The sequence below is a fragment of the Alosa sapidissima genome, chromosome 11, assembly GCF_018492685.1.
Source record: "Alosa sapidissima isolate fAloSap1 chromosome 11, fAloSap1.pri, whole genome shotgun sequence".
Taxonomy (NCBI): domain Eukaryota; kingdom Metazoa; phylum Chordata; class Actinopteri; order Clupeiformes; family Clupeidae; genus Alosa; species Alosa sapidissima.
In genome coordinates, this window is record NC_055967.1 from 26,816,870 (window position 1) to 26,841,869 (window position 25,000).

General features: G+C 48.2%; 1 protein-coding gene across 1 annotated transcript in view; it reads right to left on the reverse strand.

Annotated features, from left to right (window-relative positions):
- The window catches only part of tspan9a (tetraspanin 9a), a 68,455-nt gene that overhangs the window by 37,171 nt on the left and 6,284 nt on the right, over positions 1-25,000 (reverse strand).

A 25,000-nucleotide genomic window follows, 5' to 3' on the forward strand; every position in this document is an offset into this window, starting at 1 on the left:
AAGTTGTTTCTATCCATCCCTCATACTCACACAGTCACCGACAAACACACACACACCAAACAACACAGACACCTACGTAGGAGGAGTGATGTGTGTACATGCATGTGCACCACACACACACACACACAGTATGCACACACAGTCTCTCTCACACACACACACACACACACACACACACACACACACACACACACACTCACACACACACGACCCTGTTCTGCTGATGAGATTTTTACAAAATGCCCCTGACTCCTGGGGCGGCTGTGAAGGGACAGTCCACTGAGTCCATCATGTTTCTAATGGAAAATCCTGACAGCTCCCCAATACACTATGGACTCGGCCTCGACAAGAAGTTCAAACTGCCACTGCTGTATTCTGTAGCTCATACTGAGTGTGTGTGTGTGTGTGTGTGTGAGAGAGAGAGAGAAAGTTCTTGCCTATTCAGACTGTCTGGTAGCTCTAATGAATGGCCCTGATACAGAGATAAGGATACGCTACTGTGAGGGCTGTGTATTAGGAGCATTTTTCCTTTCATTGTAGCCACTATTAGAGGAAGAGACCGTTTCTCCTCTAGATCAGATCATTTCTTAGAAAAACATCCCAAAGTGTAACCTCAATCCACCCCCTCCCCACCACACACACACACACACAAAAAAATGTATTGCGATACCAATAAAAATCCCTAATCTTATTAAACTAACATTCCAGTTAATAACATTAATGAAATTGGATCCTTCCTTAAATGACTAAAGGAGGATGCAGCATGCAGCATATCAAGACTCATATGCAAGCATCAGAATTCAATCATGTTTTGACGTTGTGGTCCCATGCCTACACTAGCCCAAGGCTGCAAGGGAGAGATAGTTTCACTGGCCAGCCTCACTGGCCAGAGGAACGTCTGTTGATCCCTTCTTGTTCCACTGAGAGGGGGGAGCGAGACGCCTGCTTAAGTGAGCATATGTTCGCTAGATATGCGTTCGTCAGGTCATATCTGGGACTAGCAGGATGTGCTAAGGTCAATAGCTGGTGAATATTTGAGTATGACAAAGATGCAGAGAGTGTAGAGTTGGGCATGAACATATTTAGACAACACACACACACACACACACACACACACACAACCTTGATGCACTTAACTGGCACTCTGTGCAAGCTGGGATGGAGAGAGAGAGAGAGAGAGAGAGGAGAGAGAGAGAGACGAGAGAGAGAGAGGAGAGAGAGAGAGAGAGAGAGGATGTGACCGAGTTGTGCTATTCTGATAGTCGATACTTGTGAAACCACAAAGTCAGGCCGGAGTCCTTTTTTTAGGTGACCAGAGCAGGCCAACAGGACGGATATGTGAGCTGGACACCAAATGGCGAACACTGAGAGGAGAGCCGGTGAGATGGCGAAGGAACTTGATCAAAGGAGTGTTGCAGAATGTGCATCCTGTGTCTGCGTGGGTGTGTGCTAACAATGCAGACTATGTGGGAATGTGTGTGAAACGTGGTGTATTAATAAGTGTAAATGCTACACACACACACACCACACACACACACACACACACACACACACACACACACACACACACACACACACACACACACACACAGGTTAGGTTGTTTACATCTTCATTTACACTCTGTTCTCATTAGTTTGTGGGAATCTGTTCATCCATGCTGTAATTTAATTATAATCTGACAGGAGAGATGAGACAAAGATGTAAAGAGAGTTAACTCCTGTAGTATTTTCATATCTTACACGCACGCACGCACATCCAATGTACAATGGATGTACAATGTACTACAGATGTGTGTGTGTGTGTGTGTGTGTGTGTGTACTAAAACATCTCTAAAACATCTGTTAGTATAAAATAATGATGATGTCTGATACAGCTTTATAAATGAATAAAGTCCATCCAAATCTAATGCAGTATAGTCAGACAAGGACAAATAGAAATGGCTCCATCTAAAGCTAGTGCGGTATGGTCAGACAAAGACACAGATGGCTTTGTCCTTAGTCATCAAATTAATGCTTTTCACTGAACAATTTTCATTTCCTTAAAGATAGTTCCAAGTCATTCCCTTTTAACACAAATGCAACTGATATTGCCCCCTGATCATTTTAACAGCAGTTAAAACAGTTTATTTTACATGCTAAGTACATTTTTCACTGATTCTAAGGGCATTAAGGGCCAAGCGTGCGTGTCTCTGGGAGATCAGCCTTTCTGAGCGGCACTTGGGGGGGGGGGGGGGTTGGGGGGGCTGGACAAGACCGTGGAGACATGGGACTCTGGGAGAGTTGCGTAACAGACCTGGGCTGACTCTATCGGACCCGCTAAATTGACTATAGGAGGAGAGTAGCTAAACGACCACTCCTGAGCTCCACGGACTGCCCCATGGGGCATGGGGCAGGCAGCCATGATGGAGTGTGTGTGTGGGCTGTCCTGGACTCAACCACAGATCACAGCTCCGCCCTGACCTGAACATCTGGGTCCTCCTCTCAATGGTGCCTCTGTTTGTCTCAATATACTTCCCTCGCGCTCACACAGTGTGTGTGTGTGTGTGTGTGTGTGTGTGTGTGTGTGTGTGTGTGTGTGTGTGTGTGTGTGTGTGTGTGTGTGTGTGTTTGTATGTGTGTGTGTGTGTCTAGACTAGAGGGACACTATTATTTGCCCAGGTGTGGACCAGGTTATCTTTCATCCTGCTAAGACCAATTAATATTCTCTAAAAGTGATGAATGGCGATGGTAGTCTGTAACAGGGAATGGAACCTATGATGAATGTATATAAAATAGATAGAGAGCAAGAGAGGGAGAGAGGGGGAGAGAGAGAGAGAGAGAGGAGAGAGAGAGAGAGGAGAGAGAGAGAGAGAGAGAATCACATAATACGAATGAGTTCTAATCTGAAATAAGGTCCCTGTAATGAAAATAATGAGCCATTGCCCAAACACCTGAGAGTGCTGTGAGTGTCTCTGACTTAGTAAATAATGTTCAGCTCTTATTATGGACTGGAATGCAGAGCATAATACAACCCTGCTTCGCACTGTGCAGAGTATAAAGTGCACACAGACACACACACACACACGGTAGTCTGTGAAGGGGAGCGGAGAGGCCCATTATGTTTTCCTCTCTCCTGCATTGATCTAATAACACTTTTTTTCCAGTGCTCTCACTAATGTGTCCTCTCGTTCACACACACACACACACACACACACACACACACACACACACACACACACACACACACGCACACGGGTTTTATTCTGCAGCAATCCCACTTAAATGTTTGTAAGAGTGTGAATTTATATGTGTGCGAGAGAGTGTGTAAATGTGTGTGTGTGTGTGTGGTTGTGTACAAGGTTAATTAATACTTTTAAATTTGTATGTGTGAATTTAGACGGTGCAGATACGCAAGAAAGACTGTGTGTGTGTTTGTGCGTTGGGATGTCAATGTGAATGGTCATGCAAGCTTATTATCAGAGATTATTATTTGAAGGATAAAGAAGTTCAGAGATATTTAGAACAAAAAAGAGTACAGTATACGCAATACAATTGTTTGCTACTGGTGCTACTTGCTACTGCGCTCAAACTTCTCTCCCACTCCCCTCCTGTCACTCTCTTTACTGTCCTGTCACAAAATGTCACACAGCTAGTGGTTGACTTGATTGTGTTGCCTTAAACTTCAAAATAAACTGTGCCATGCTCATGGAGATAATGAGTTGGCATACAGTATGTGAACAGTGGGTGGTCACACCACAGTGCTCTATGGATTCATCATATTTTCACTGAGCACCTGAATGCAGCGGAGAGGAGACAGTGCACAGTGCATAAGGCACTTCTAATCCTCTGACAAAGGTATGGGGAGGAGGAAGAGGAGGAGGAGGAGGAGGAGGAAGAACAGGAGGGCGAATTTAAGAGTATACAGTATATCCCCAATGCTAATTAAACTCATGTTTGCTTCACTGTCAGAGCTAATTAGAGCAAGACTAGACAAACAATCCACAGACAACAACAGCTAACACACACACACACACACACACACACACACACACACAGAGACACACACACACACAGAGACACACACACACGGCCAACTCTGGTCCCTCAGCCTCTCTGATCAGATGGTAAGCAGTAATTGCTCTCTGATTAGCTAAAGGCCAATCTGGTCTACATTAGCTGCTGACTCCTCCTATGTGCAGAAGGTATGTTGTTCTACATAACAGAAACATGGGGATGTTGGATGGGGAGTGTTTTTCGCATTTCGCATGAGTGACTATTAAAGGGTAAAAAATAACTATTTTCATATTGCCTTGCTACAGGCAGTGTGAGTGTGTTGTGCATATGTGCATGCCTGTCTAAGCCCCTATGTCTGAATGTGTTAGTTTAGAGAGAGGGAGAGAGAGAAGGAGGATGAAATATGGAGGAAGAGAGGGGTAAGAGAAAGAGAGGTAACATGCTGAGATGCTGCTAGAATCTCTTGAGAGAAAAAAAGATGGAGACAGAAAATGTGTTCGTGTGTGCGTATCTGTGAACGCTGATGTGTGTGTGTGTGTGTGTGTGTGTGTCTGGCCCAGCAGCTTCCTTCTAAAATATTGAGGGCAAGAAACTGCAGCATGTTAGTAATTCCAGAGGCAGCTGGGAGTGGACACTCAGACCTTAAGTCCTCTGTTTGGGCTCCGCAATAAACCCAGATCTGGGCCTGATTGGAAAAGTCCCAAAGCCGCTTAGAGTGGAGTTTCTGTCCAAGTCAAACGTGTAATCTCTTCACAAGCCCTCTTCTTACTGTAATAACAGAATGAACAAGTGGTATACAATAGCATACACCGCATTCAGAGAGGGAGCTCTCTCTCTCTTTCTCTCTCTCTCTCTGTGTGTGTGTGTGTGTGTGTGTGTAGTGGGTGCAAAACTAATATGCTGCATATAAATGGATGTGTTTATCCTCATAAAATAATACAAAATGCATAATCATCTCAGGCAAACCCTGTTAACATACAATAAAGTAAGTAACTGCAAATAAGCTTGGCTCTTGGTCTGCCTGCCCTTGAGATCCTGAGCCTTTATGACATCATAAAGCTGCAGAGCGTCTCCCTGGTGATGGCTGAATAATTCAGTGTCGGATGTAAACAACGCCTTATATTTACCACATGCTGGCGGTGAGTGAGAACTCATCGGGTGGAATGAGCAATATGAGGACCCACACCCAGTCCTTCACCATCTCTCAAATTTCGCCACTTCCAGCATCCACAAACATAAACACTTGGAATAAGCCTGTGCCTTAATGACACGTTTGAGAGTGATCGGCTTCTAGAGCCAGCCTACTTTATTCACATATACCTGGGCTCTCCTCTTCTAAATAGTTAATGGGCCAAGAAGATGTATGTGCACGCAATCAGACACAGACACACACACACACACACACACACACACACACACACACACACACACAGACACACAGCTCTTACTCTCCCTCTCTCTCTCTCTCTCTCTCGATTTCCTGCTTTCTCTCCCCTCACTCTTGTTCTCTCCATCTCTCTCATCATTCCACCCTCTGAGTCAGTGTATGTGCTGTGAGCTCCACTTATTAACAGCTACAAGGAGGTGGGGTACAATCAATTACATGTCCCTATGGCTTAACACACACACACAGAATCTGCTGGAGACTGAAGGTAGTTATGGATGCCCATCCACTTCCCAGTCACGCAATCGCAAACACTTGCAAAAACACCCATCCATACTGGTCAAAGAACACGAAGAAATACACTGACCTAATTGTGTATTAAAAAGGACACATTAATCACTGTTGAGCAGCCGTGGCCTACTGGTTAGCGCTTAGGACTTGTAGTCGAAGGGTTGCCAGTTCGAACCCCGACCAGTAGGAACGGCTGAAGTGCCCCTGAGCAAGGCACCTAACCCCTCACTGCTCCCCGAGCGCCGCTGTAGCAGGCAGCTCACAGCTTCGGGATTAGTGTGTGCTTCACCTCACTGTGTGTTGAGTGTGTTTCACTAATTCACGGATTGGGATAAATGCAGAGACCAAATTTCCCTCACGGGATCTAAAGAGTGTATATATATTCTATACACTTCATTCTAATGTCAGGCCAATTAGAATTCTACTGCCATCCTTATCTTTGCCTCTTTTTACAAACAAAGACTTCTTTGCCTCTTTCTCACGTCAAACTCTCCCGATGAGTGTTGACACGGTCATCTGCTCAGACGAAGACGTGAGTCAGAGTCCTTCGTGCCGCGCTGCCCAGATGAGTGGCGTTCAAGTTCAGTGCCGAGCGCGAGACGTGGAGCGCAGGGTCCAGAACGAGAAGCAGTTTGAGAAACTCAGCGGCGTGTGAATCAACCGCAGCCAATCGATAAAATTCAATCTCACACAGCTCTCACTCTCTCTCTCTCTCTCTCTCTCTCTCTCGATTTCCTGCTTTCTCTCCCCTCACTCTTGTTCTCTCCATCCCTCTCATCATCCCACCCTCTGAGTCAGTGTATGAGCTGTGAGCTCCACTTATTAACAACTACGAGGAGGTGGGGTCCAATCAATTACATGTCCCTATGGCTTAACACACACATACAGATGCACACACACGTACACACAACGCCACTCTCTCTTGAGTGGCACACACACAAACACACACACACACACACACACAAACACACACAAACACACACACACCTGACATACATGAGCAGACACCTTCCAAGGGAAGGACAACGATGGAGTAAGATGGAGAGAGACAGAGAGAGAGAACGAGAGGAGGGTGTTCAAACCTCATTTTTATCCATCCATCCATCCATCCATCTCTCCACCTCCCTGCCTCTTTCTGCATTATCTCTCTCTCTCTCACTCTATCCCCCTCCTACGTTCAACTCTCCTTTCCTCTTCATCCTCCTGCCCTTCCCTGTCTGCTGCAATCAATCTCTAACCTCTCCCTCTCAATCTTTCAACCCTTTTTTACCACTCCATCTTTATCCCCCTCTTCCTCTGCCATAATTTCACTCCATGGCTGCCACAAAGCTCCTACGTGAAACCACTGACAGAGAAAAGTACTCACAGGACAAGTCCATGGCCCTGTCACTTCGCTCCACCTAAAAAATGACGACTCGTTTTCAATCAAATTGCTCTAAATGGGAAATTTGACTGACCCGGTCCAGCCTTCTCCTCTTTCAAGAGCGCGATTGCTCGCAGGGTCCAGGCACACGCCAAAGATTTGCCTTCTAAATTAATGTCAGCCATTCATGGGCTATTTTAAGGTGGGGCTGGAAAGGTCAGTAGCCACTGGAGAAATTAGTGGAGAAGATGGGCGCTGAACTTCTCAATGCTAATTCGATGCTTGTGGAAGGTCAATCAGGCCCCAGCCGAAGACAACAGGACTTTTTATTTCACATGGAGGAGTGGGCGAAGAGAGAGAGGGGGGGGGGGAGAGCTACGCTGAAAAAGAAGGGAGAGGTAGGGGAATAAGAGCCAAACGGAATCAAGTGAAAGAGAGTGTGGTCAGATTGGGCCGATCGCTTCTTGAACCGAAGTGTGTCCAGACGCTCTGGAGCGGAACTGACATCTTCCTCCCTGACAGTCTGCTCCCGACATGATGACCAACACACTCTACCTCTCCTGACGAGACGTTCTGGGGCGGGCCAGAGGCCCCAGAAAAGTGAATGACCCCTCAACCCAAACCGACACACATTGGACAGCCCACGCCACAAGGTCAGGACACCCGCTATCAGGCCCAAACTGAACTGGAATCCAAAAAAGAAGAAGAGTCCATCCCCCTGGTTTCATGACATGTTTGGGCATTGCGTCTAACAACATGCCCTCAAAGTCCTGCCCATCACACACCACTTCACAGACATGGGAAGAACTACAGGTTGCAACTGCACCTAAAATTCATTCCTTGTGCTTTCTTTCTCCCAATCTTTCTCCCTCTCTCTCTCTCTCTCTCTCTCTCTCTCCCTCTCTGTTGTTATCTGGTTCTTTTGATGGATGTGCCTCTGGCTTGTTCAGTAAAATTGAAAACATTCACTCTCCTTCTCCATCCTTTTTTGTTCTCCCCCCCTCTCTCTCTGTCTCTCTCTCTCTCCTTACGTAAGAAATAGCTAATCAGTTGGCCTCTCGTTGGTTTGCGTTCTGGCCCTTGCAGGCCAGGAAGCCATACAGAGGGGTAATGGTGATAGCGATAACAAACAAAATTATTGAGTGCGATACAGCGCCGGGCGATAATCCAATTGGCCGAATTTACACAATTCATCACCACGAAAGGGGGGTGGGGGGTTGGAGGGGGATTGGGAAAGGTTTTAAAAACACATCTCACCATGACTTCCAGGCTGTGAGACGAAGAAATAAACAGAATGTTTTAGAGAGTGTGCATAATAGATTGCAAAAAATCAAGGCTATAAACAGACTATTTTCCCTGGAGGGCGCACAGTGAATGCCTCTCTAATTTCCCCCCTCCTGCTTCCGTACGAGCGAATTTTCCACTCTTCCTCATTCATGCTGCTGCATGGGGAAAGAAGTGGAGAGATTGGACCTCGGCCACGCTGGGCGCTACACAGAAGTCGGTTCGGTTCATACCTCGGTTCAGAAGCTACGGTACACAGAAGTCACGGTTCGGTTCATACCTCGGTTCAGACATCACGGTTCGGTACGAGTTCGGTACAATGGAGGGAAAAGCAAAACAAAAATGCAGAAAGCATTTTTTTTTTGTGCATGACTCAGGCTGTACCACCTAGTGTCATACAGTCTCTTCCCTGAGCTATCTGCAACAGCCTGAAGTGTGTAAGATGTAGGCTAAACAGTAGGCTACAATAAGTACCCAGACTCCATCTGTAACTTGTAAACAAAATAAGACAATCAGCTATAAAACTGAAAATAGGCCTACAGCATCTCTTTCTCAATATTTTTCAGTGTGTGTAAAGTAATAATCTAGCCTACTAACTGTGAAAATATCACATTATTTTGCCTTCTTTTAAAAAACGAAATTGCTCCTTTCATTTCATAAACAGACCACAACTAGAAGTCCTGTGACTTTGCCCTTCGACGTTAACTCACCGTAGCATGGTTTGTTTATTAGCCTGGTTAGCGCTGTCACTTTATTTTACTGTCTATGCACTTAACACTACCAGCTCCTCATGTGAGAAGTTACAAGTTACCCCAACATAAAGGCAATTACCACGCGATTTACATAGCTTTCTGTCATTACGAAATCATTTCATTTAAGCCATAGGTTTTGGCCCTATTTGTATGTGTTTCCAAAGGCTCCTGAAGCGCAGGGGAAGTTTTTTCCCCCCTCGTTTCAGTGATTGGTAGCCTACATCATCTGGGTGATGGCTTCGAATATGTGTAGCATATATTTCCACTCACATACCCAGGGCCAACAACTGCTGAACGCCGACACACAGTTTCATCTTATCCACCACTCTTTCGCCTGTACTAACGTTACTGTAACTGAAGTTCTCAAACTTGCGATCTTAAAGAGACCAGCGGATCCTCTAACTCTTGTGCTGCTAATGACTGACTGACTCGACCGACGACCTGACAAAAAAAAAAAAACATAGGCGCCAACCAGAGCTTCAGAGCTAAGGCGAGGCTACAGATTAGCGTTAGGTGTCGCTAAAGAACTCCCGTAACTCTCGCTACTTAACAGTAATTGCACATGACATTAATTAATCCGCACACGAGTTTTATGTTTTTTTATACCGTGTATTCTCCGTGTAAATTCATGCACCGAACCGTGACGGTCGTACCGTTTCGGTTCAATACGAATACATGAACCGTTACACCCCTACTGGGCGCAGAATAGAACTGTCACCCCCCCCATCTCTGCCTAACTCACGCAGCAGGCCCATGATCAGCGTCTCCAGTAGCCGGACGCCCCCACACGGCCATGAGAAGTCACCATATGTCTCCTGGAATAACAGAGCCTGCCGAAGGCCCCACGGCGCTCTCCTCACAGAGAACACGACGTTGCATTCAAGAACAACATTCATGGGCCTGCTGCATGAGTCAGGCAGAGACTGGGGGGGGGTGACAGTTCTATTCTGCGCCCTTGCAAGGACCAGTGTACCGGTACTCCTGTGTCCGGTACACAAGAGAGCGCAAGTTCAGCCTTGTGAACAGAGCAGAAAAAATGAGATGCAGTGGTTCAATGCCATGCAGTTTTCTCCACTCCTTGTAGACACAAAATGAACGCCTAACAGACAGCGTGTGGATGTGTTACCCTGGTGTGCGAACAGTGTGTGTTTTCTAGCGGTGAGGTGCTTTTATCTTGCCGTGTTTTAACGAGCGAGGCCGCAGCCATCCTCTCCGGCTCATTCATCATGCGATGGATGTTAATTAAACTTCGACTCACTTCAGGACGGACAAACAGAAAAGAGGAAAAAAAGGAAAATAGAAAACAAGTTCTGAAGAGGATCTGAAGTACTGTCTCCATCTGATCACTGAGAACTCGTCTCTGGAGTTTTCCGCCGAGGGTCTAGCAGGAGGCCCTATTCGCCCGTGTTTGATTAGAATGGGATTTACTTGAGAAAGAGCCATCTGATCTTTACATTCCGAGGGGTATCACAATGAAACAGGCGTTACTGCGGCACATCTTCAAACATGATCTGTCCCCGAAGCGGCCATCGTCAGGCAGTGTGTGTGTGTTTTACGGTAACCTGTTTGGAGGCGTCAAACAGGAGACAAAGCGGTGGGCGGCCAGAAGATGTAACGGCCAGTCATGATAAGGAGAGTGAAACACACAAACACACATAAAGCTTCGAGGGAATAAAAAAACGAGCAGTGTGATGTATCACCCACCGAGGAATGGTAAAGAACAGACAACAAAACATCACTGGAGCCAGTCGATGTATTTGATAGGGGAGACCAGGGAGAGCTCAGGGTGAGATATAGCTTCAAATGATATGGGGCCTGGGTGTGCAAGAGGGAAAGGGAGAAACACACACACACACACACACACACACACACAAATACACAACTTTAAAGGAATGAGGGTGGCGAGGGAGAAGGACCATAGAGAACACAGAGGGTGTGTGTGTGTATGTGTGTGTGTATGTGTGTATGTGTGTGTGTGTGTGTGTGTGTGTGTGTGTTGTGTGTGTGTGTGTGTGTGTGTGTGTGTGTGTGTGTGTGTGTGTGTGTGCGCGCATGCTTGAGTCATGATCAAGTTCTTTCTTTCCCATTTCTCCTTTAACTGTGACTATTCTCTTTCGGTCACTTGAGCTCCAATCTCTCGGGGGCACATGGCTATCAGAGTGGCCATGCGCCTCGCTCTGCTGAAGGTGCTGAGGGTGAATCATCGTAACAAGGACTCGACTCGTCTATAAATGCCCAGAGCTGCTGCCTTCATACCAGTGCACATTGGGTGAGAGGCCGGGGGGGGGGGGGGGTTGGAGGGGATGGAAAAAACAGCGCAGGGGTCCTTCTGCCGGGGGCAAATAGCTGGAGTAAACATGTGTGTGTGTCGCCATGGTGAGCAGCCATCCTCTCTCGCCTCTGGTCCTCCATCTAAGGGGACAGAGGGATGAATCCCAATCAAAATCCAGCAGAGATATGCATCTGGACGTCTACACGCCTTATCCCTGCTTAAACTAAGCACGTAGGAGTGGGTTTGAGGACGGCTGCATATATGTGCATGGCTCACCACACTGACTTGGCCCATGTGTGTTGCCTTGTGTGTGTGCGTGTATGTCCTTATCCTCCTGAGGAAAGACGTTTGACCACAGTGCGTTAGAGTGAGTGCTTGTTGGGGGATGAGCATGTATGCATATGTAAGCACATTTGTGTGCGTGTGTGTTTATAGGTGGGCACACACTTGTGTTCTATACCACCATCCTTCTGTGTGTCTCTGTATGTGTGTGTTTGTTTGTTTGTTGCTTACGGGTGCATGTGTATGTAGACCACTGTATGCATAACTATACATCTTGGTGTGGCACATCTAAAGTATATGTGTGTTTGTTTGTGCTCAAGGATCTTTATCTTCTGTCTCTGTCTGTGTATGTGTCTGTGTGTGTGTGTGTGTGTGTGTGTGTGTGTTTGTGTGTGTGTGTGTGTGTGTGTGTGTTGTGTGTGTTGTGTGTGTGTGTGTGTGTGTGTGTGTGTGTGTGTGTGTGTGTGTGTGTAAGTATGTGTGAGTAAGTCCATACATCTCTACGGGCCCGAGGGGCAGACACCGCACATCAAAGTGTTCTGGCCCTTGTTGTTAATCTGGGCTTGTCCTCGGCCGTCTGGAGGCCCCTAATGAAGCCTTGACTGGTCGTCCCTCTTGCCCGCATGGCCGTCCAGCACGCACATATGGGAAGAATGTCATCACACACATAAAAAAAAAGAGGTCGGGGGGGCATCACAGGGAGCCATACGGGGCCCGCATGCTGCTATCGGAGACCACCGATGCTGCGCAGGAGGGGGGTGACTGAGGTGCGGTGGGGGGTGCAGGAAATATCGGATTGCCGCTGCACTATAAATACCTGTCCGGCCCCCTCCGGGGGGCTCCATAACCTGGGCACTGGAATTGGAAGGACAGCGCAGGACGCTGCAAATAGTCCTGCGGCGAGCGAGCGTAACCTTAAGTGCCGAGGTGAAGGTTTTTGATGTCGGATGGGTTTTTAGGGCCGGTCGAAGCGAACAACAGCAACAAAACTAAACAACAACAGAAATGTTAGTCTCACAGATAGGAGTCATTTGAGCAGACTGGAGTAAAGCCACCATGTTTCAGGTATAAGGCCCATTTCCTTCCTCCTCCTCCTCCTCCTCCTCCTCCTCTCCAGGCTAAGTGTGCTGTTCCAAAGTCTAATCGATCCTGGGCTTTCTCCCAATGAAAAGCATCAGCATGAGATCTGCATGAGGTCAGTGTGAGCAGCAGGCTCCTGTCGATGCCGAGATGCATTATCTCCGCGTGGGGCCTCGTTCTTACCGCCGGCGGCCTCACTGCTGGCTAACTAGGAGGCTCGGAGTGACGGGTGATCGCTGAATGCGGAGGGAGCTAGGAGACTGTGAGAGGGAGAGGGTATTTGGATTTGGTGCACAAAGTGGCCAAGAGACACTGCTATTGCCTAGTCTCTCTCTCACACTCTCTCTCTCTCTCTCTCTTTCGCTCAGGCTGACCCACATGCAGGGTAGAGGCTCTCCAGAGATCCTTCATCTGCCAAAAATGTAGCCTGTCCTCCATTTCTAAAATGGCATCGCTAACGTCACTTCACCTGAGCCCCGGACTGCCTGTCTGTCTACCATTGTTGAGCAGGGCCAGAGAGAAGAAAAAGAGAGATGGAAGATAGAGAAGGGAGGGAGGAGGGTAGAGAGAGAAGAGAGAGACAAGAAAAAGAGGGAAGATAGAGAAGGGAGGGAGGAGGATAGAGAGAGAGAAGAGAGAGAAGAAAAAGAGAGGGGGAAGATTGAGAGGGGAGGGAGGAGGATAGAGAGAGAGAGAGACATAATGGGATAAGAGTGAAAAATACAGATGAATCTCTTGTGGGTTTCAGTGGGCAGTGAAGCGAGGGAGGCAGGCAGCGTTGCTCTCTCCACCAGCGCTCATAAATCAACGGGGGCCGGCTGGCCGGCAGCACAGCTCTGCCAACAGGTGCCTCCCTCGGCTGCTGCCATGCAAATGGCCACCTCCCGTTCACCCGCCTTACCCGCTCTCCTCCTCCCTCCCCTCTCTCCTCCCTCCCTTGCTCCATCCCAGCGCAGAGCAGAGCAGAGCAGAGCAGATGCACACCTCCGGATTCCTCCTCCGTTTACACAAGTGCCTCTCCAAACTCCAACAAGTGGGCCACCTATCGGGGCAAAACGAGTTGAGATGAGCCGGAGAGTGCTCTCGGGGTGGCCATTATTAGAATCCCGCTCTTTTCTCCCTCTCTCTCTCTCTCTCTCTCTCCCTCCCTCCCTCTCACTCTCCCTCCCTCCATCCCTCCCTCTCCCAACTGTCTCGCACCCTCCTGCTGAGCTCTGGGAGAGCAGGTTTTTTTGGGCACTTCATTTTGGCTGTTTCGGAGAGGCCCCCTGTCAGGGGACTGAGTGGAGACAGCAGTGCGAAGCAAATTATGCTGCAAATCTGAAGGTGGCAGCGAGATGACAAGAGAGCGTGTATAAGCCACTCTCATTTGCAAGGGCTGTGCAGAAACACCGGTCTGACACCGCAATAATGAACAGCGGCACCACCGTCTACCGAGCCAACAAAAGATTGGAACAAAAGATTATCACCGAACACTACATCTTTCTCTCTCTTTCTCTCTCTCTCTCAGTTTCTCTTTCCTTAAATCTCACTCTATTGTCTAAACTCACTTCATCAGCGAGAGAACAGACTAGTGCATCGCTCACGGATGAAGCCACCTCGCTCTACTCTCAACACAATTATTAATGTGCGATCCTGCGACCCTAGCATTCTTAACGCGGTTGGCAGTATTAATCTGCGATCCGCGACCCTTACATTTCCTTGCGGAATGCGGAGTGCTCTGTAATCCTACTCTGTGCCGAGCTTCCGTGCCTTTGTGACGAGAGGCCACCCCTGCCGCTATATTGCCGATGGTATATTGTTGCAGCTGCCGCAGGCCCATTTGTTCCAGTTTAAGTGCTTGGGTTACAGCGCGGTGCCCACATAGCCTATAGCTAATGCATTCTGTTTATGGAATGGACAAGAGTGGACTAGGATTTTGGGCCAAAACCACAAGGGCTCTGCTTTAATAAGCTCTCTGAGAAAAGCAGAGGCAAGCACATAACCTTACTGTGCATGACATAAGGGTTCAACAAGGTCCCATGATTTGTTAATTTAGCAACATTGAATTATACAAACTGCTACACAACATTCAATCTATTGGCATTCAGACAATGAGACACTGTGAGCTTGATCGCCGCCCAAAACCATTTCTACTTAGTTAATTTAGTTCCACTAAATCTGCATTTGGATAAAAATTTCCGTGAATGTCAACGAAGACGAAAGCATATCCAAAATGTCTATTCGTGTTACTGTGAACTTGTCTGTTTCCAGCCTCAATGCTTCCTGATCTTTTTCTCCTATTTTCTAATCCTGACAGTGATGGGGGCAAAGTGAACTTTCTTCATTTCCAAAGTGTGAAAAACAATGTCCATTGTGTTCTAGTCAGCCAATCTGAAACTCAGAAAACTCAGACTAGCAACAATTGCAGAAAAAATACCCTCGCGGAAACTCAAGGCCGTCAGAGTAAATGCAAGCCTCCTGATTTCTCATTGAGAACTTTCCAGAACTTTTTTAATGCCAATAACAACACTGTTGTTGAAAGTTTAAGTTAAGGGCTGCTAGTAGCTCTGGGACCCCTGTTCTCTGGACGACAAGAGAGCCTAATTTATTGTTACAGGCTTTATGGCTCGTGCTAACCTTTCTGTGGCTGCCAAGGCAGGTTAGGCGAAGTCTGCGATCCCTGGAGAGTCAGGCGGCTGTCTGCCTGGACTAACGGGCCGGAGAGGAGAAACAAACGAGACAGGTCAGCTAACAACGCTGTTGGGAACGGCGGATCTTATAGGAAGCATCGCGCACGTACACACACACGCACACGTGCGCACGCACACGCGCTTCAGAAAAAAGTCTCTTAAGAGTCCTCGCTTTCGAGAACACAACTTAACATCTCTTCCTGCACAACCAAGAGACACGGGCGCCTGAGTGTGATCCGGTGTTCTGGTAAAAGTTCACAGAGAGACATGAGGAAGAAATAACCCAGGGAGCTAATAATGCCACGCTGTGTCATCCACTTCCAATTATGCTGGGGCAGAAGGGCATATCCCAGGTCCTCAATTACTCTATGTGAAAGAGCACAAGCTCTGGAGATTACAGCGGGACTCTTTTAGAATAGGTCACATTACTGCGGCACCGCACAGACAAGGACAAAGGCTGAGTCTGGCGCTCACTCTCCCAGGTCAGAGGTTCTCTACAGAGACGTTCTCATCACGAGCTCATGTTCACACAAGGGCCCTGGACCAGTACAGACACACACACACACACACACACACGCACACACGCACATGCACACACACAGTGCTGCTTTTAACATCCTCTCAGGTGGAGCAGCAGACACTCATACAGAACAAAAGCAGTGCAGTCATCCAGATGATGGGCTCTGTGCCGAGCTTACATCAGCTAGCATGGTTAGTGTGAATGTGTGTGTATGTGGTGTGAGTGTGTGTGAATGTTTGTGTGTGTGTGTGTGTGTGTGTGTGTGTGTGTATGTGTGTGTGTGTGTGTGTGTGTGTGTGTGTGCGTGACTGACTGGCTGACTGTCAACCTTGGGAGGCACAAACTGCGAAGGCTCCTTTCCTGCGGTGCGGAGCAGCACTAGATCTCAGGTTAGTCCTGGGGGACTCTAGCTGTGTCTCTGCATATGGCATGTTCCCTTACACATGTGCCTGGCCACACTTCCAACGCTCGCACTCAAATCCCATTATGTCAGAACTAAACCCTGTGCTTTACTGCCAAACGCTGCACACCTGTCAGCCAATCGGAGCCCGTCTTCGCCCCGGAACCATCCATTATTCATTATTCTGTCCCTTAGACATCAAACATCACTGTAGAACATCCGGCGGCCCCCCTGCACTCATGGTACCCCCAAAACACTCACGGCACCAAAGTAGCACAGTTCAAAGGCATATCAACCTGAATAATTCTTATAGATATCTGTATACATGGCCACGCCAAATCAAACCTCACCATATGTGTATTTCCTCCATGTTGGCAGCATGAAATCAGTAAGATTAGGGAGTTGAATTTTCACAAAGCAATTTGCCTGCAGATGTACATAATCATAAGTAAAAACAGATTTATTCCGGCTTTGTTATGCACCCACACTCGGAGCACTGCATTTGCAGCTGCCCAAGCGAAACAAAGTAAGCATCTCCTCAACAAAACGAGATGCGAAGATCCGATCCCGTCGGCGGAAGACTCAATAATTCAATAATTACACAGAGAGATAAAAAAATGTTTTTTCTTTTCCCCAGTAAGACCCCGTGTAAACGCATGAGGCAATCCCACTCCCCACAGAGCGGTACATAACTCAGAGTGCTATTAGCCTTCACCACGCTGAAATATTCAAATGGGGAGCTCAAAGGAACCTAAGAGGGGAACCGAAGGTATTCCTGTCAAGAGTGCCTCCACCCCCACACCACATTACCCCACCCTACCCCACCCCCATCCTCATCCCCACCTCATGTGGTAGGCTCTGTAAAGAACAAGCCTCGGGTTACCAACACCCCCCTCTCCCTTCTCTTCTGCCTGCTCAGCGCTTTCAATACCCCCACCACCCTTGGCACTGCACCATCACCCGCACCACACACACACACACACACACACACACACGTCTGCTAATTTCTTCTCCTCCGCGCTCCCCCCACCCCCACACATGTGCTCATCTCTCTCTCTCCTTATCTTCTCTCCCTCTACTCTTCTGTGCCTTCCCTCTCTCCTCCCCTCCTCCCTCTCTCCTCCCCTCCTGCATCCTCTTCTCTCTCCTTTCTCTTCCATTCTGTAGCTCGTTGGGGTTTCAGCTTCTCTATCGATGCAGATGAATGCTACCAGATGCTGCTGGGCATTCGGAGTGATTTGTCCTGTTAGCAGCTACATGCTACACCCCCCCACCCCCCTTTCGCCACCACATTCCCACACATCCATCGTCACCACATCCCCACACACACACACACATTCACACACAGACCCGCGATAACTTCTCATTGCCGTCAGACTTTCTGGTCCTCTGCTGGAATGCCCTGTTCCCTGCTTGCTCCCCCAGCTGTTATGTGGGCATTTGCAGGGAATGGTGTCATAAATTTCTGCTGGCACACAATTAAGGTGCCCCCACCCCCCTGCTGACCCCCTGCTCTCACACTACATTAAGGCCCTTTCCCAGTCAGTCCTCTTCTCCTCCGGCAGGACCTCTCTGAACAGCTGGGTCAGCGTGGTCAAAATCACAGCCCCGCAGCCACGTCCTCAATGAGGGCTTTTTTTTCTACATCACCCTGACAGATAAATACAAATCTAAATAAAGACGTGCAGCGATGTGGCGGACCTCAGTGGGTGCAGTGGGTGGTGTGTATTTCACCGTGATAAAGGCTTTAAAAGGACAGCACCTCACACGTTACAGCAGCACTTCGTTTCCCAGGTTACGCAACACTAATGTGACAGCAACAGTGCTGTGGAGATGTGACACATATGTGCAATGCATGCATGAACAGGAAGTGATGACCACAGTTCACACAAGCAGTGCTGTGGAGATGTGACACATATGTGCAATGCATGCATGAACAGGAAGTGATGACCACAGTTCACACAAGCAGTGCTGTGGAGATGTGACACATATGTGCAATGCATGCATGAACAGGAAGTGATGAGCACAGTTCACACAAGCCCAGTGGCACGGAACAGAATGGGGGTGGGCATCGCAAATGAACCACTAGGCTGCCATCACCTCGGCCTAAAAACGCACTCTACCAACATCACAGCGCTTCTCATGCGCCAATCAGTGCTCCTTCCCCCCCCATTCTGATGGACATGAGCGGGTTTGCGTTCTCTTCGTTGTACTATTTTTAATCAACATCGTTTAAACCGCCATGCTGGCTGCACAGTGGCTTGATCACGCCGCAGACGGAACGCAGCCGTCAAACTGCGAGTGGTCCTGCTTGACTGATCAAACACATGCACTTGCTTGTCGGGCGTGTGCTCATCACAGTTTCGGAGCAAATTGCTTTCTAATAAAGAACCATTCATTTCTTCAAACGAGATAAGGCTGCGTCTGTGGTTCCCAATAGCAACAATTTTCTCCCTCGTTCCCATTGTGTGGATGGCGGGCTATTCCAAAACGCCATTTCGTCTCATTTCTCTGTCTAGCCTCCTCCCTGGTGATGCATAATGATACATTTGTGTGATGAATGGCCGCAGCGAGTTTTCTAAAGTGCTTTCCAAGTCTAGCAGCATGGCTGAAGTCTTATTTTGTTGTTGTTGTGAAGCTAGGCCAGGAACGTAAAAAACAAACCTTGATGGGCGTTCAGCCCTGTACTCTGCGGGTCCTCGGAGACGAGCGAGGCGGGAGAGCGGAGCGATGTCTGTCAGTGTCGATCCGTCACGCGCGCCGCACTCTGGCCCGGAGTCACCACCCAATCCATCGCTCACCGAACATACTCCCCCCCCCAGCGCTGACAGACTAAAGAACATCACAGGACGGAGTGAGGCGAACTCCGCTCTAGGGGCCAGCAGGTACGTACGGCCTGACCCTGGTGCTCACATCGAGATTAACCACAACTGCTAGCTAGTCCACAGAGGCCTCGGCAAAAGCCTTTAAACCAAACTTGTTCTGACGGCCAATATTTTCCAATTCAGTGGGAGAAAAACACTAGCAGTGGGGTTGGTGGGCACTAAACCAATCTTTCCTAGGGAAAGGCGGGGGGGGGGGGGGGGAATCTTTAAACTTTTGTCGGACAGGAAATGGTTGCCTTGCACTTCAGAAACAAACAGAATTCAGAGAAACTGCGTCTAGCTTTCATGGATATTCATCCACATCTTCTTGGAGAACTATTTTCTTTCACAGCCGCCACCACTAGTAAACACCCTGAGGATAATGCAGGGCTTTCAGAAAATCACACAGCTCTCATAAGTCTGTGGGGATCTGCCCACTGAAACGGGAAATGAGATCATTGTCCATATTAGTGTTGCATTTATGCATGCACCTAGCACATTATCTGTGTCCACCCTTTCGTCAGCAAGTGTGCGTGTGTGTGTGCGTCACTGTCATCGTCACAAATCCGTGTGAGTCATCTTTTATGAGCATCTCATCTGCTTTACAGGGCTGATAAGTGCAACAGAGACATCTGCCCGCGCGGAACCAACGCTGCATTCAAACAATTAGCCTCGCGGCCATGCCACTTTTTTTCTGTTACGCTCCTCATTAAACTACACAAGCCGATTTGAAAAAAAAAAAAGCTCTTAGTGTGTTTATCCAGCAAAGTGTGTCGGGCTTTGGCGGCCATCGCTGGTGAGGGCATACATGATGGACTGCACCTTGTTAAGCAGACTTTCCTCTGCTGCCAGTGCTTAGCATGCAACGCGAGCCGCGCGCCAAGTCCAGACCTCCACAGCTTAGCGTGGCGCCCATAAAAATTCACACCAGCACGAAAAGAGAACATCGAGAGAGCAAAGAGGCATGTTGGGCTTTTTTTCCACCCGCAAGTCTATTGATTGCAGTGGTTGCCTGCTACAAATGAGTCAGGAAGACGGGGCCATCAAAGATCCGGACACAAAACAAGGCAAGGTCAATGAGGTGACGAAAGACTGAGGTCAGGGAGGCAGGGATTTGTATTCAGCTTCTGCATCCAATTTTCTGTTTAGTTTGTACGTCAACATGTGTCAACAGTGCATCACGATTTCCTGATTTCTGTCTGATAAACAAGTAGGCTTTTCTCACGTAGCTTCCCAGCAGCGGGGTGGAGTTATACAAGGGGAAGCGCACACCAGCATTCAAAAAAGAGTCGGCCATATAAATACCCCATGGGGCTCTCACTGGGGTCGCTGAGCTTCCCGGCTCTAACCCAGAATGCAGTGCAGTTGAGGGGCGAGCTATTACACTGGCAAATGCAAGAGAAGATCATCAATCAATGAGTACAATAGTGTGTCGTGGTGTAAACAAGCCTGTTGTAACTCATTTCAGAGGGTCTGTGTTTTGGGACGTCTCTCTGTCCTTCTTTCTCTCTCGCTCACGGCCCCTGTGTGTCCCCTCTGATGTCTGGGCCCGACGGCAGGTCCATTCCCATGCAGACAGAGTGCCCGCCCGTCCGTCTCCCTCGGGGCCTAACCGTGGATGACAACCGCTCGGCAAAAAAGGCCGACATTAACAGTCAAAGCGGCGACTTGTCTGCCAAAGGCAGGCTGTGAAAGAGAAAACAAGACGAAGGTGTGACACGTCCGCTTTCTCAAACACCTTCCCGTTTTTACCCCATATCTTCCTCACGGCGAAGTGCCGCAAAAGAGAAGATAGATAGAAAAATGTGAAATAAACATGAGCGTCTTATCTCCCCTCTGGAGGGAGCACTGAGGGAAAGCAATCAGACCTAATAGAATCAATTGAGGCGGTCGCTTTCGGCGAACTCGCCCCGTAGATGGCAGTCATGATGGATTCTCAGGCCCTGTGTTGCTCTGGCTTACCCCTAGGGCCCCAAATGAGAGGCCGGACAGCCAGTGAGTGTGAGAGAGAACGCTCGCTGATAAATCCAATTGAGGAGCTCCGGGGACTCCTGTGATGTTAAGGGCAACAAGCTCAGATGATGGAGCTACCGACCCATTCACTCTGTCCTCTCCCTCTTCCTCTCCTTCTCCCTCTCCCTCTTCCTCTCCCTCTTCCTCTTCCTCTTCCCCTCTCCTCCACCCCACAGACTGTATGAACAGCAAGAGAGCAATGCAGCGGAACAGTGTTCTCACAGAGCTGATGATGCTACAAGGAACCTGGCTCACACTGCAAAAACTGCTTATCTAACAAAATCTAACCAAGTGTTATTAATCTTATATCAAGATAAAAAAAACTAGTTGGTATTGTTTTTAGTATAAAGACACTTACCTAGCACTTTCTCATGAAATCATTTGACTTAAAATAAGTCAAACTTTTCTTAAATTAAGACATCTCATCCTGAAAACAAGCAAATTTGTCTGCCAGTGCGTTAAGCAAATTTGTCCTAAAAACAAGCAAATTTGTCTGCCAGTGCGTTGAGCAAATTTGTCTTGATAAGACTCCTTAAAATAAGTCAAAGTCTTCTTAAATTAAGTCAAAATGATCTTTCGAGAGAGCGCTAGGTAAGTCCTTTCATACTAAAAACAATACCAAATAGATTTTTTGATCTTAATATAAGATTATCAACACTTGATTAGATTTCATTTTTTGCAGTGCAGATCTGGTTTGGATTTGGCACCCAACAATCGCCAGCTGCTACAGTATGAGGGTGTCTCCTCTCTCTCTCTCTCTCACTCTCTCTGTCTCTCTCTCTCTCTCCCTTCCATCCTCCATTCCTCCAGTGACTAATTGAAAAGCAGGAGTATACTGTGACGTTCGTCAGAAGCCTTGCTGTCACAGCTCCTCCTCTGGCGCTGAGAAAAGTGCACACTGCTCCTCCTGTGCTGAGCGACTTGGAGTCATTGATTTCCTGCTCAGTTTTCAATGTGCATGTTGTCTGTGTGTGTGTTTGTGTGTGTCTGTGCGCGTGTGCAGGGATTGTGTGTGTGTTTGTGTGTGTCTGTGCGCGTGGGCAGGGATTGTGTGTGTGTGTGTGTGTGTGTGTTGGGGGGGGGGGGCGGGTTACAGGGAAAGTGCTGAGGAGAGCAAGGCAGCCCAGCTACTCTAACAATATACATTAATTCACAGGTTAGGCCCAGATTAGCATCGATTGGGCTGCCAGAGAGAGCGAGCGAGCTGGGGGTGGGGTGTGGGGGGTGGGATGAGGGGAGGTGGGTGTTACATCTCCCCTTGACCTCAAAAGGACGAGTGCGGGTGCTTCAAAACATCACCATCACCATCACCACTGCTCTCTACTCCACAATAGCAAGGACCACACCCCATTGTCATCTAACAATCTGGGCAGACACTAATTTGGCCTTCTCTCTTCTCCACGGCCCATAAAAGAGAAATATATGTCTCTCTTTTCATTCTTAATTTCCCAGGCAGGAGATTTCCTCCGGAGAAATAACTGTGGCGCTTTAATGGCTGAATTGTCTGAAGTTTATTTACAGAGATTATCCATCACAGGAATGCATTAAGGCGGAAAACCAAGAGATTTAGGGAGTTTGGGATGGACCTCGGAGTCATTTATCAAGGATCCGCTTTCAGGCCACTGGACCACTGGACGGCTCATTAGACGGATATTCTCCGCTTGTTTACATTTGGAGAGGAAGGTTTTTTAATAAGGTACCACTGCTCTGCCGCACTTCAAAGCCCAACTTATCAAAATGAAGGGGTGGGGGATGTGGGGTGCGTGTGTGTGTGTGTGTGTGTGGGGGGGGGGGGGGGGGGGGGGGGAGCAAGCCTCTATTCATCTTCCGTGCAGTGTCTTAAGCAAATCAGTGTGACACATAGCACTTAATGTTTCAAAAGAAATAAATCCGGCAAGCAGGGTATTTTGAGAGTTGTGTTGTTTTGGTGCCTTTTTTAGCACAGTCATTCGTCTGCTGTTAGCATGGGAGGCTCTGGCAGTGAGAAATGGGCGAGACAATGGCAGCTTGTTATTGCTTCGTCTTCTCGTGAATGTCATTTCAGGGCCCCCTCTGTGACAGAGTGGATGCGTCACATGCCATTACATGAATATCGGGACATACAGTATGTGAATATCAAAAAAAACAAACACACACACAGATCGTGTGAGAGAGAGAGAGGACTGTGCTAACTGATTGCACAACGCACCAGTGTTTGTGAGTGTGTGTGTGTGTGTGCGCGCGCGCTGAGGTTCTGTACGCAGCCTGCATCAGCTGATCATCAGCATTAACATGACAGCGCTGACTGCAGCCTGCTTCAAAAGGTTGTAGCCTTGGATGAGTGTGTGTGTGTGTGTGTGTGTGTGTGTGTGACAGCACTGACTCCTGCCAGCCCGCTTCCTACTGCCCTGTGGGCAAATCTGTGTAGTTCTGCCACAGATGCCCGCTCACAATGGAGAGGCCACTCGTGATTTTTTTCTTCTCCGATAAATAATAGATGACCCTCACTCAGCACACAGGCCGCCTGTACACGCCGGGGCACGTGCCTCCCATCTTTACGGCAGAGTTCAACAAAATATAAAAAAAAAAAAAAATATCTCAAAATCTTTCCTTCTACTGAGGGCTCATATATTCTCCAGCTGCCCACGCTTGATAGCATAGCTCACAGCTGTCTCGAGAACACTGCAATTGAGTTTGCACTCTGGATCACACACACACACACACACACACATACACACACACACACACACACACACACACACACACACACACACACACACACACACACACACACACACAGAGGACAATGAGCAGCACTTTGTTACACATGATCAACACCTCATGCACCCAGAGATCTCTAGAGGAGCTTTGATCATCATGGCATGAGAGTTCTGCATTCCAAAGGTAAGTGTACGCAGTAGAACAGTAGACGTGAAGCGCAGGTTCATCCAAGGCTACAACTTTTTTGAAGTCTAATACTAACGAGTATCAGGAAGTGGTCTCCCATTTCACCTCAGGCTAATCACTTTCATTTGCCTTTATTGAGACTGGACAGTGAAGAGAGTGACCGTTTAAACTTGAACCTGGGTCCCTTTGGGCACTTGGGACACGAATGTGGTACAGCGCCACAGTGCTCCCTATCTACCCCTAATGTAACCCTAACCCTTTGTAGAATGATCAAGGCCCTAGTTTAAATGCCATTGACATATAGAAGGGTTAGATCAGTGCCAGATCAGAGGTTGTGACTATCAGAGCTGACTATCAGAGCAGAGCAGAGTATTCAGGAAGTGACAAATGTCAGAAAGCATTGGCCTGTTAGTGTGTGTGTTGGGGGGGGGGGGGGGGGGGGGCTGCCCTTCCCCCACAAGATGAGATGGAGGGCATGAACCCCTCATGTTCCCTTGTCAGGCTGCCCTGGCCCTTATTGGTGGAGACAGAGGCCTGGGGCATAGCCCGTGGAGCCTAGCAGGGCCCTCACCGCCCCTCGCGCCAGCCAGCCAATCACAGCCCACCTCAGACAGACCCTTTGACCTGGAGGTGATCTGGCCTGGTTTCACACTGCAGTAAGCTGACATCAATAAGAGGGCTTTAGCCCGAGAGCTTTGCTTGGCTGGGTAATACACACATATCAGCTGGGACTACTATAGATCCCACATACACCTGGGCATATGCAAGTGGCGCACACATACATACACACACACACACACAGAGACACACACACACACACACACACACACACACACGTACGTCGGCCCCTCACAAGAGACCTGGCCCTTAGCACTGGCCTTGAACTCAAACGTAACACACTGGATTTAGCAAAGTCTCCGGAAGACCCGCCTCCATGGAGCCAG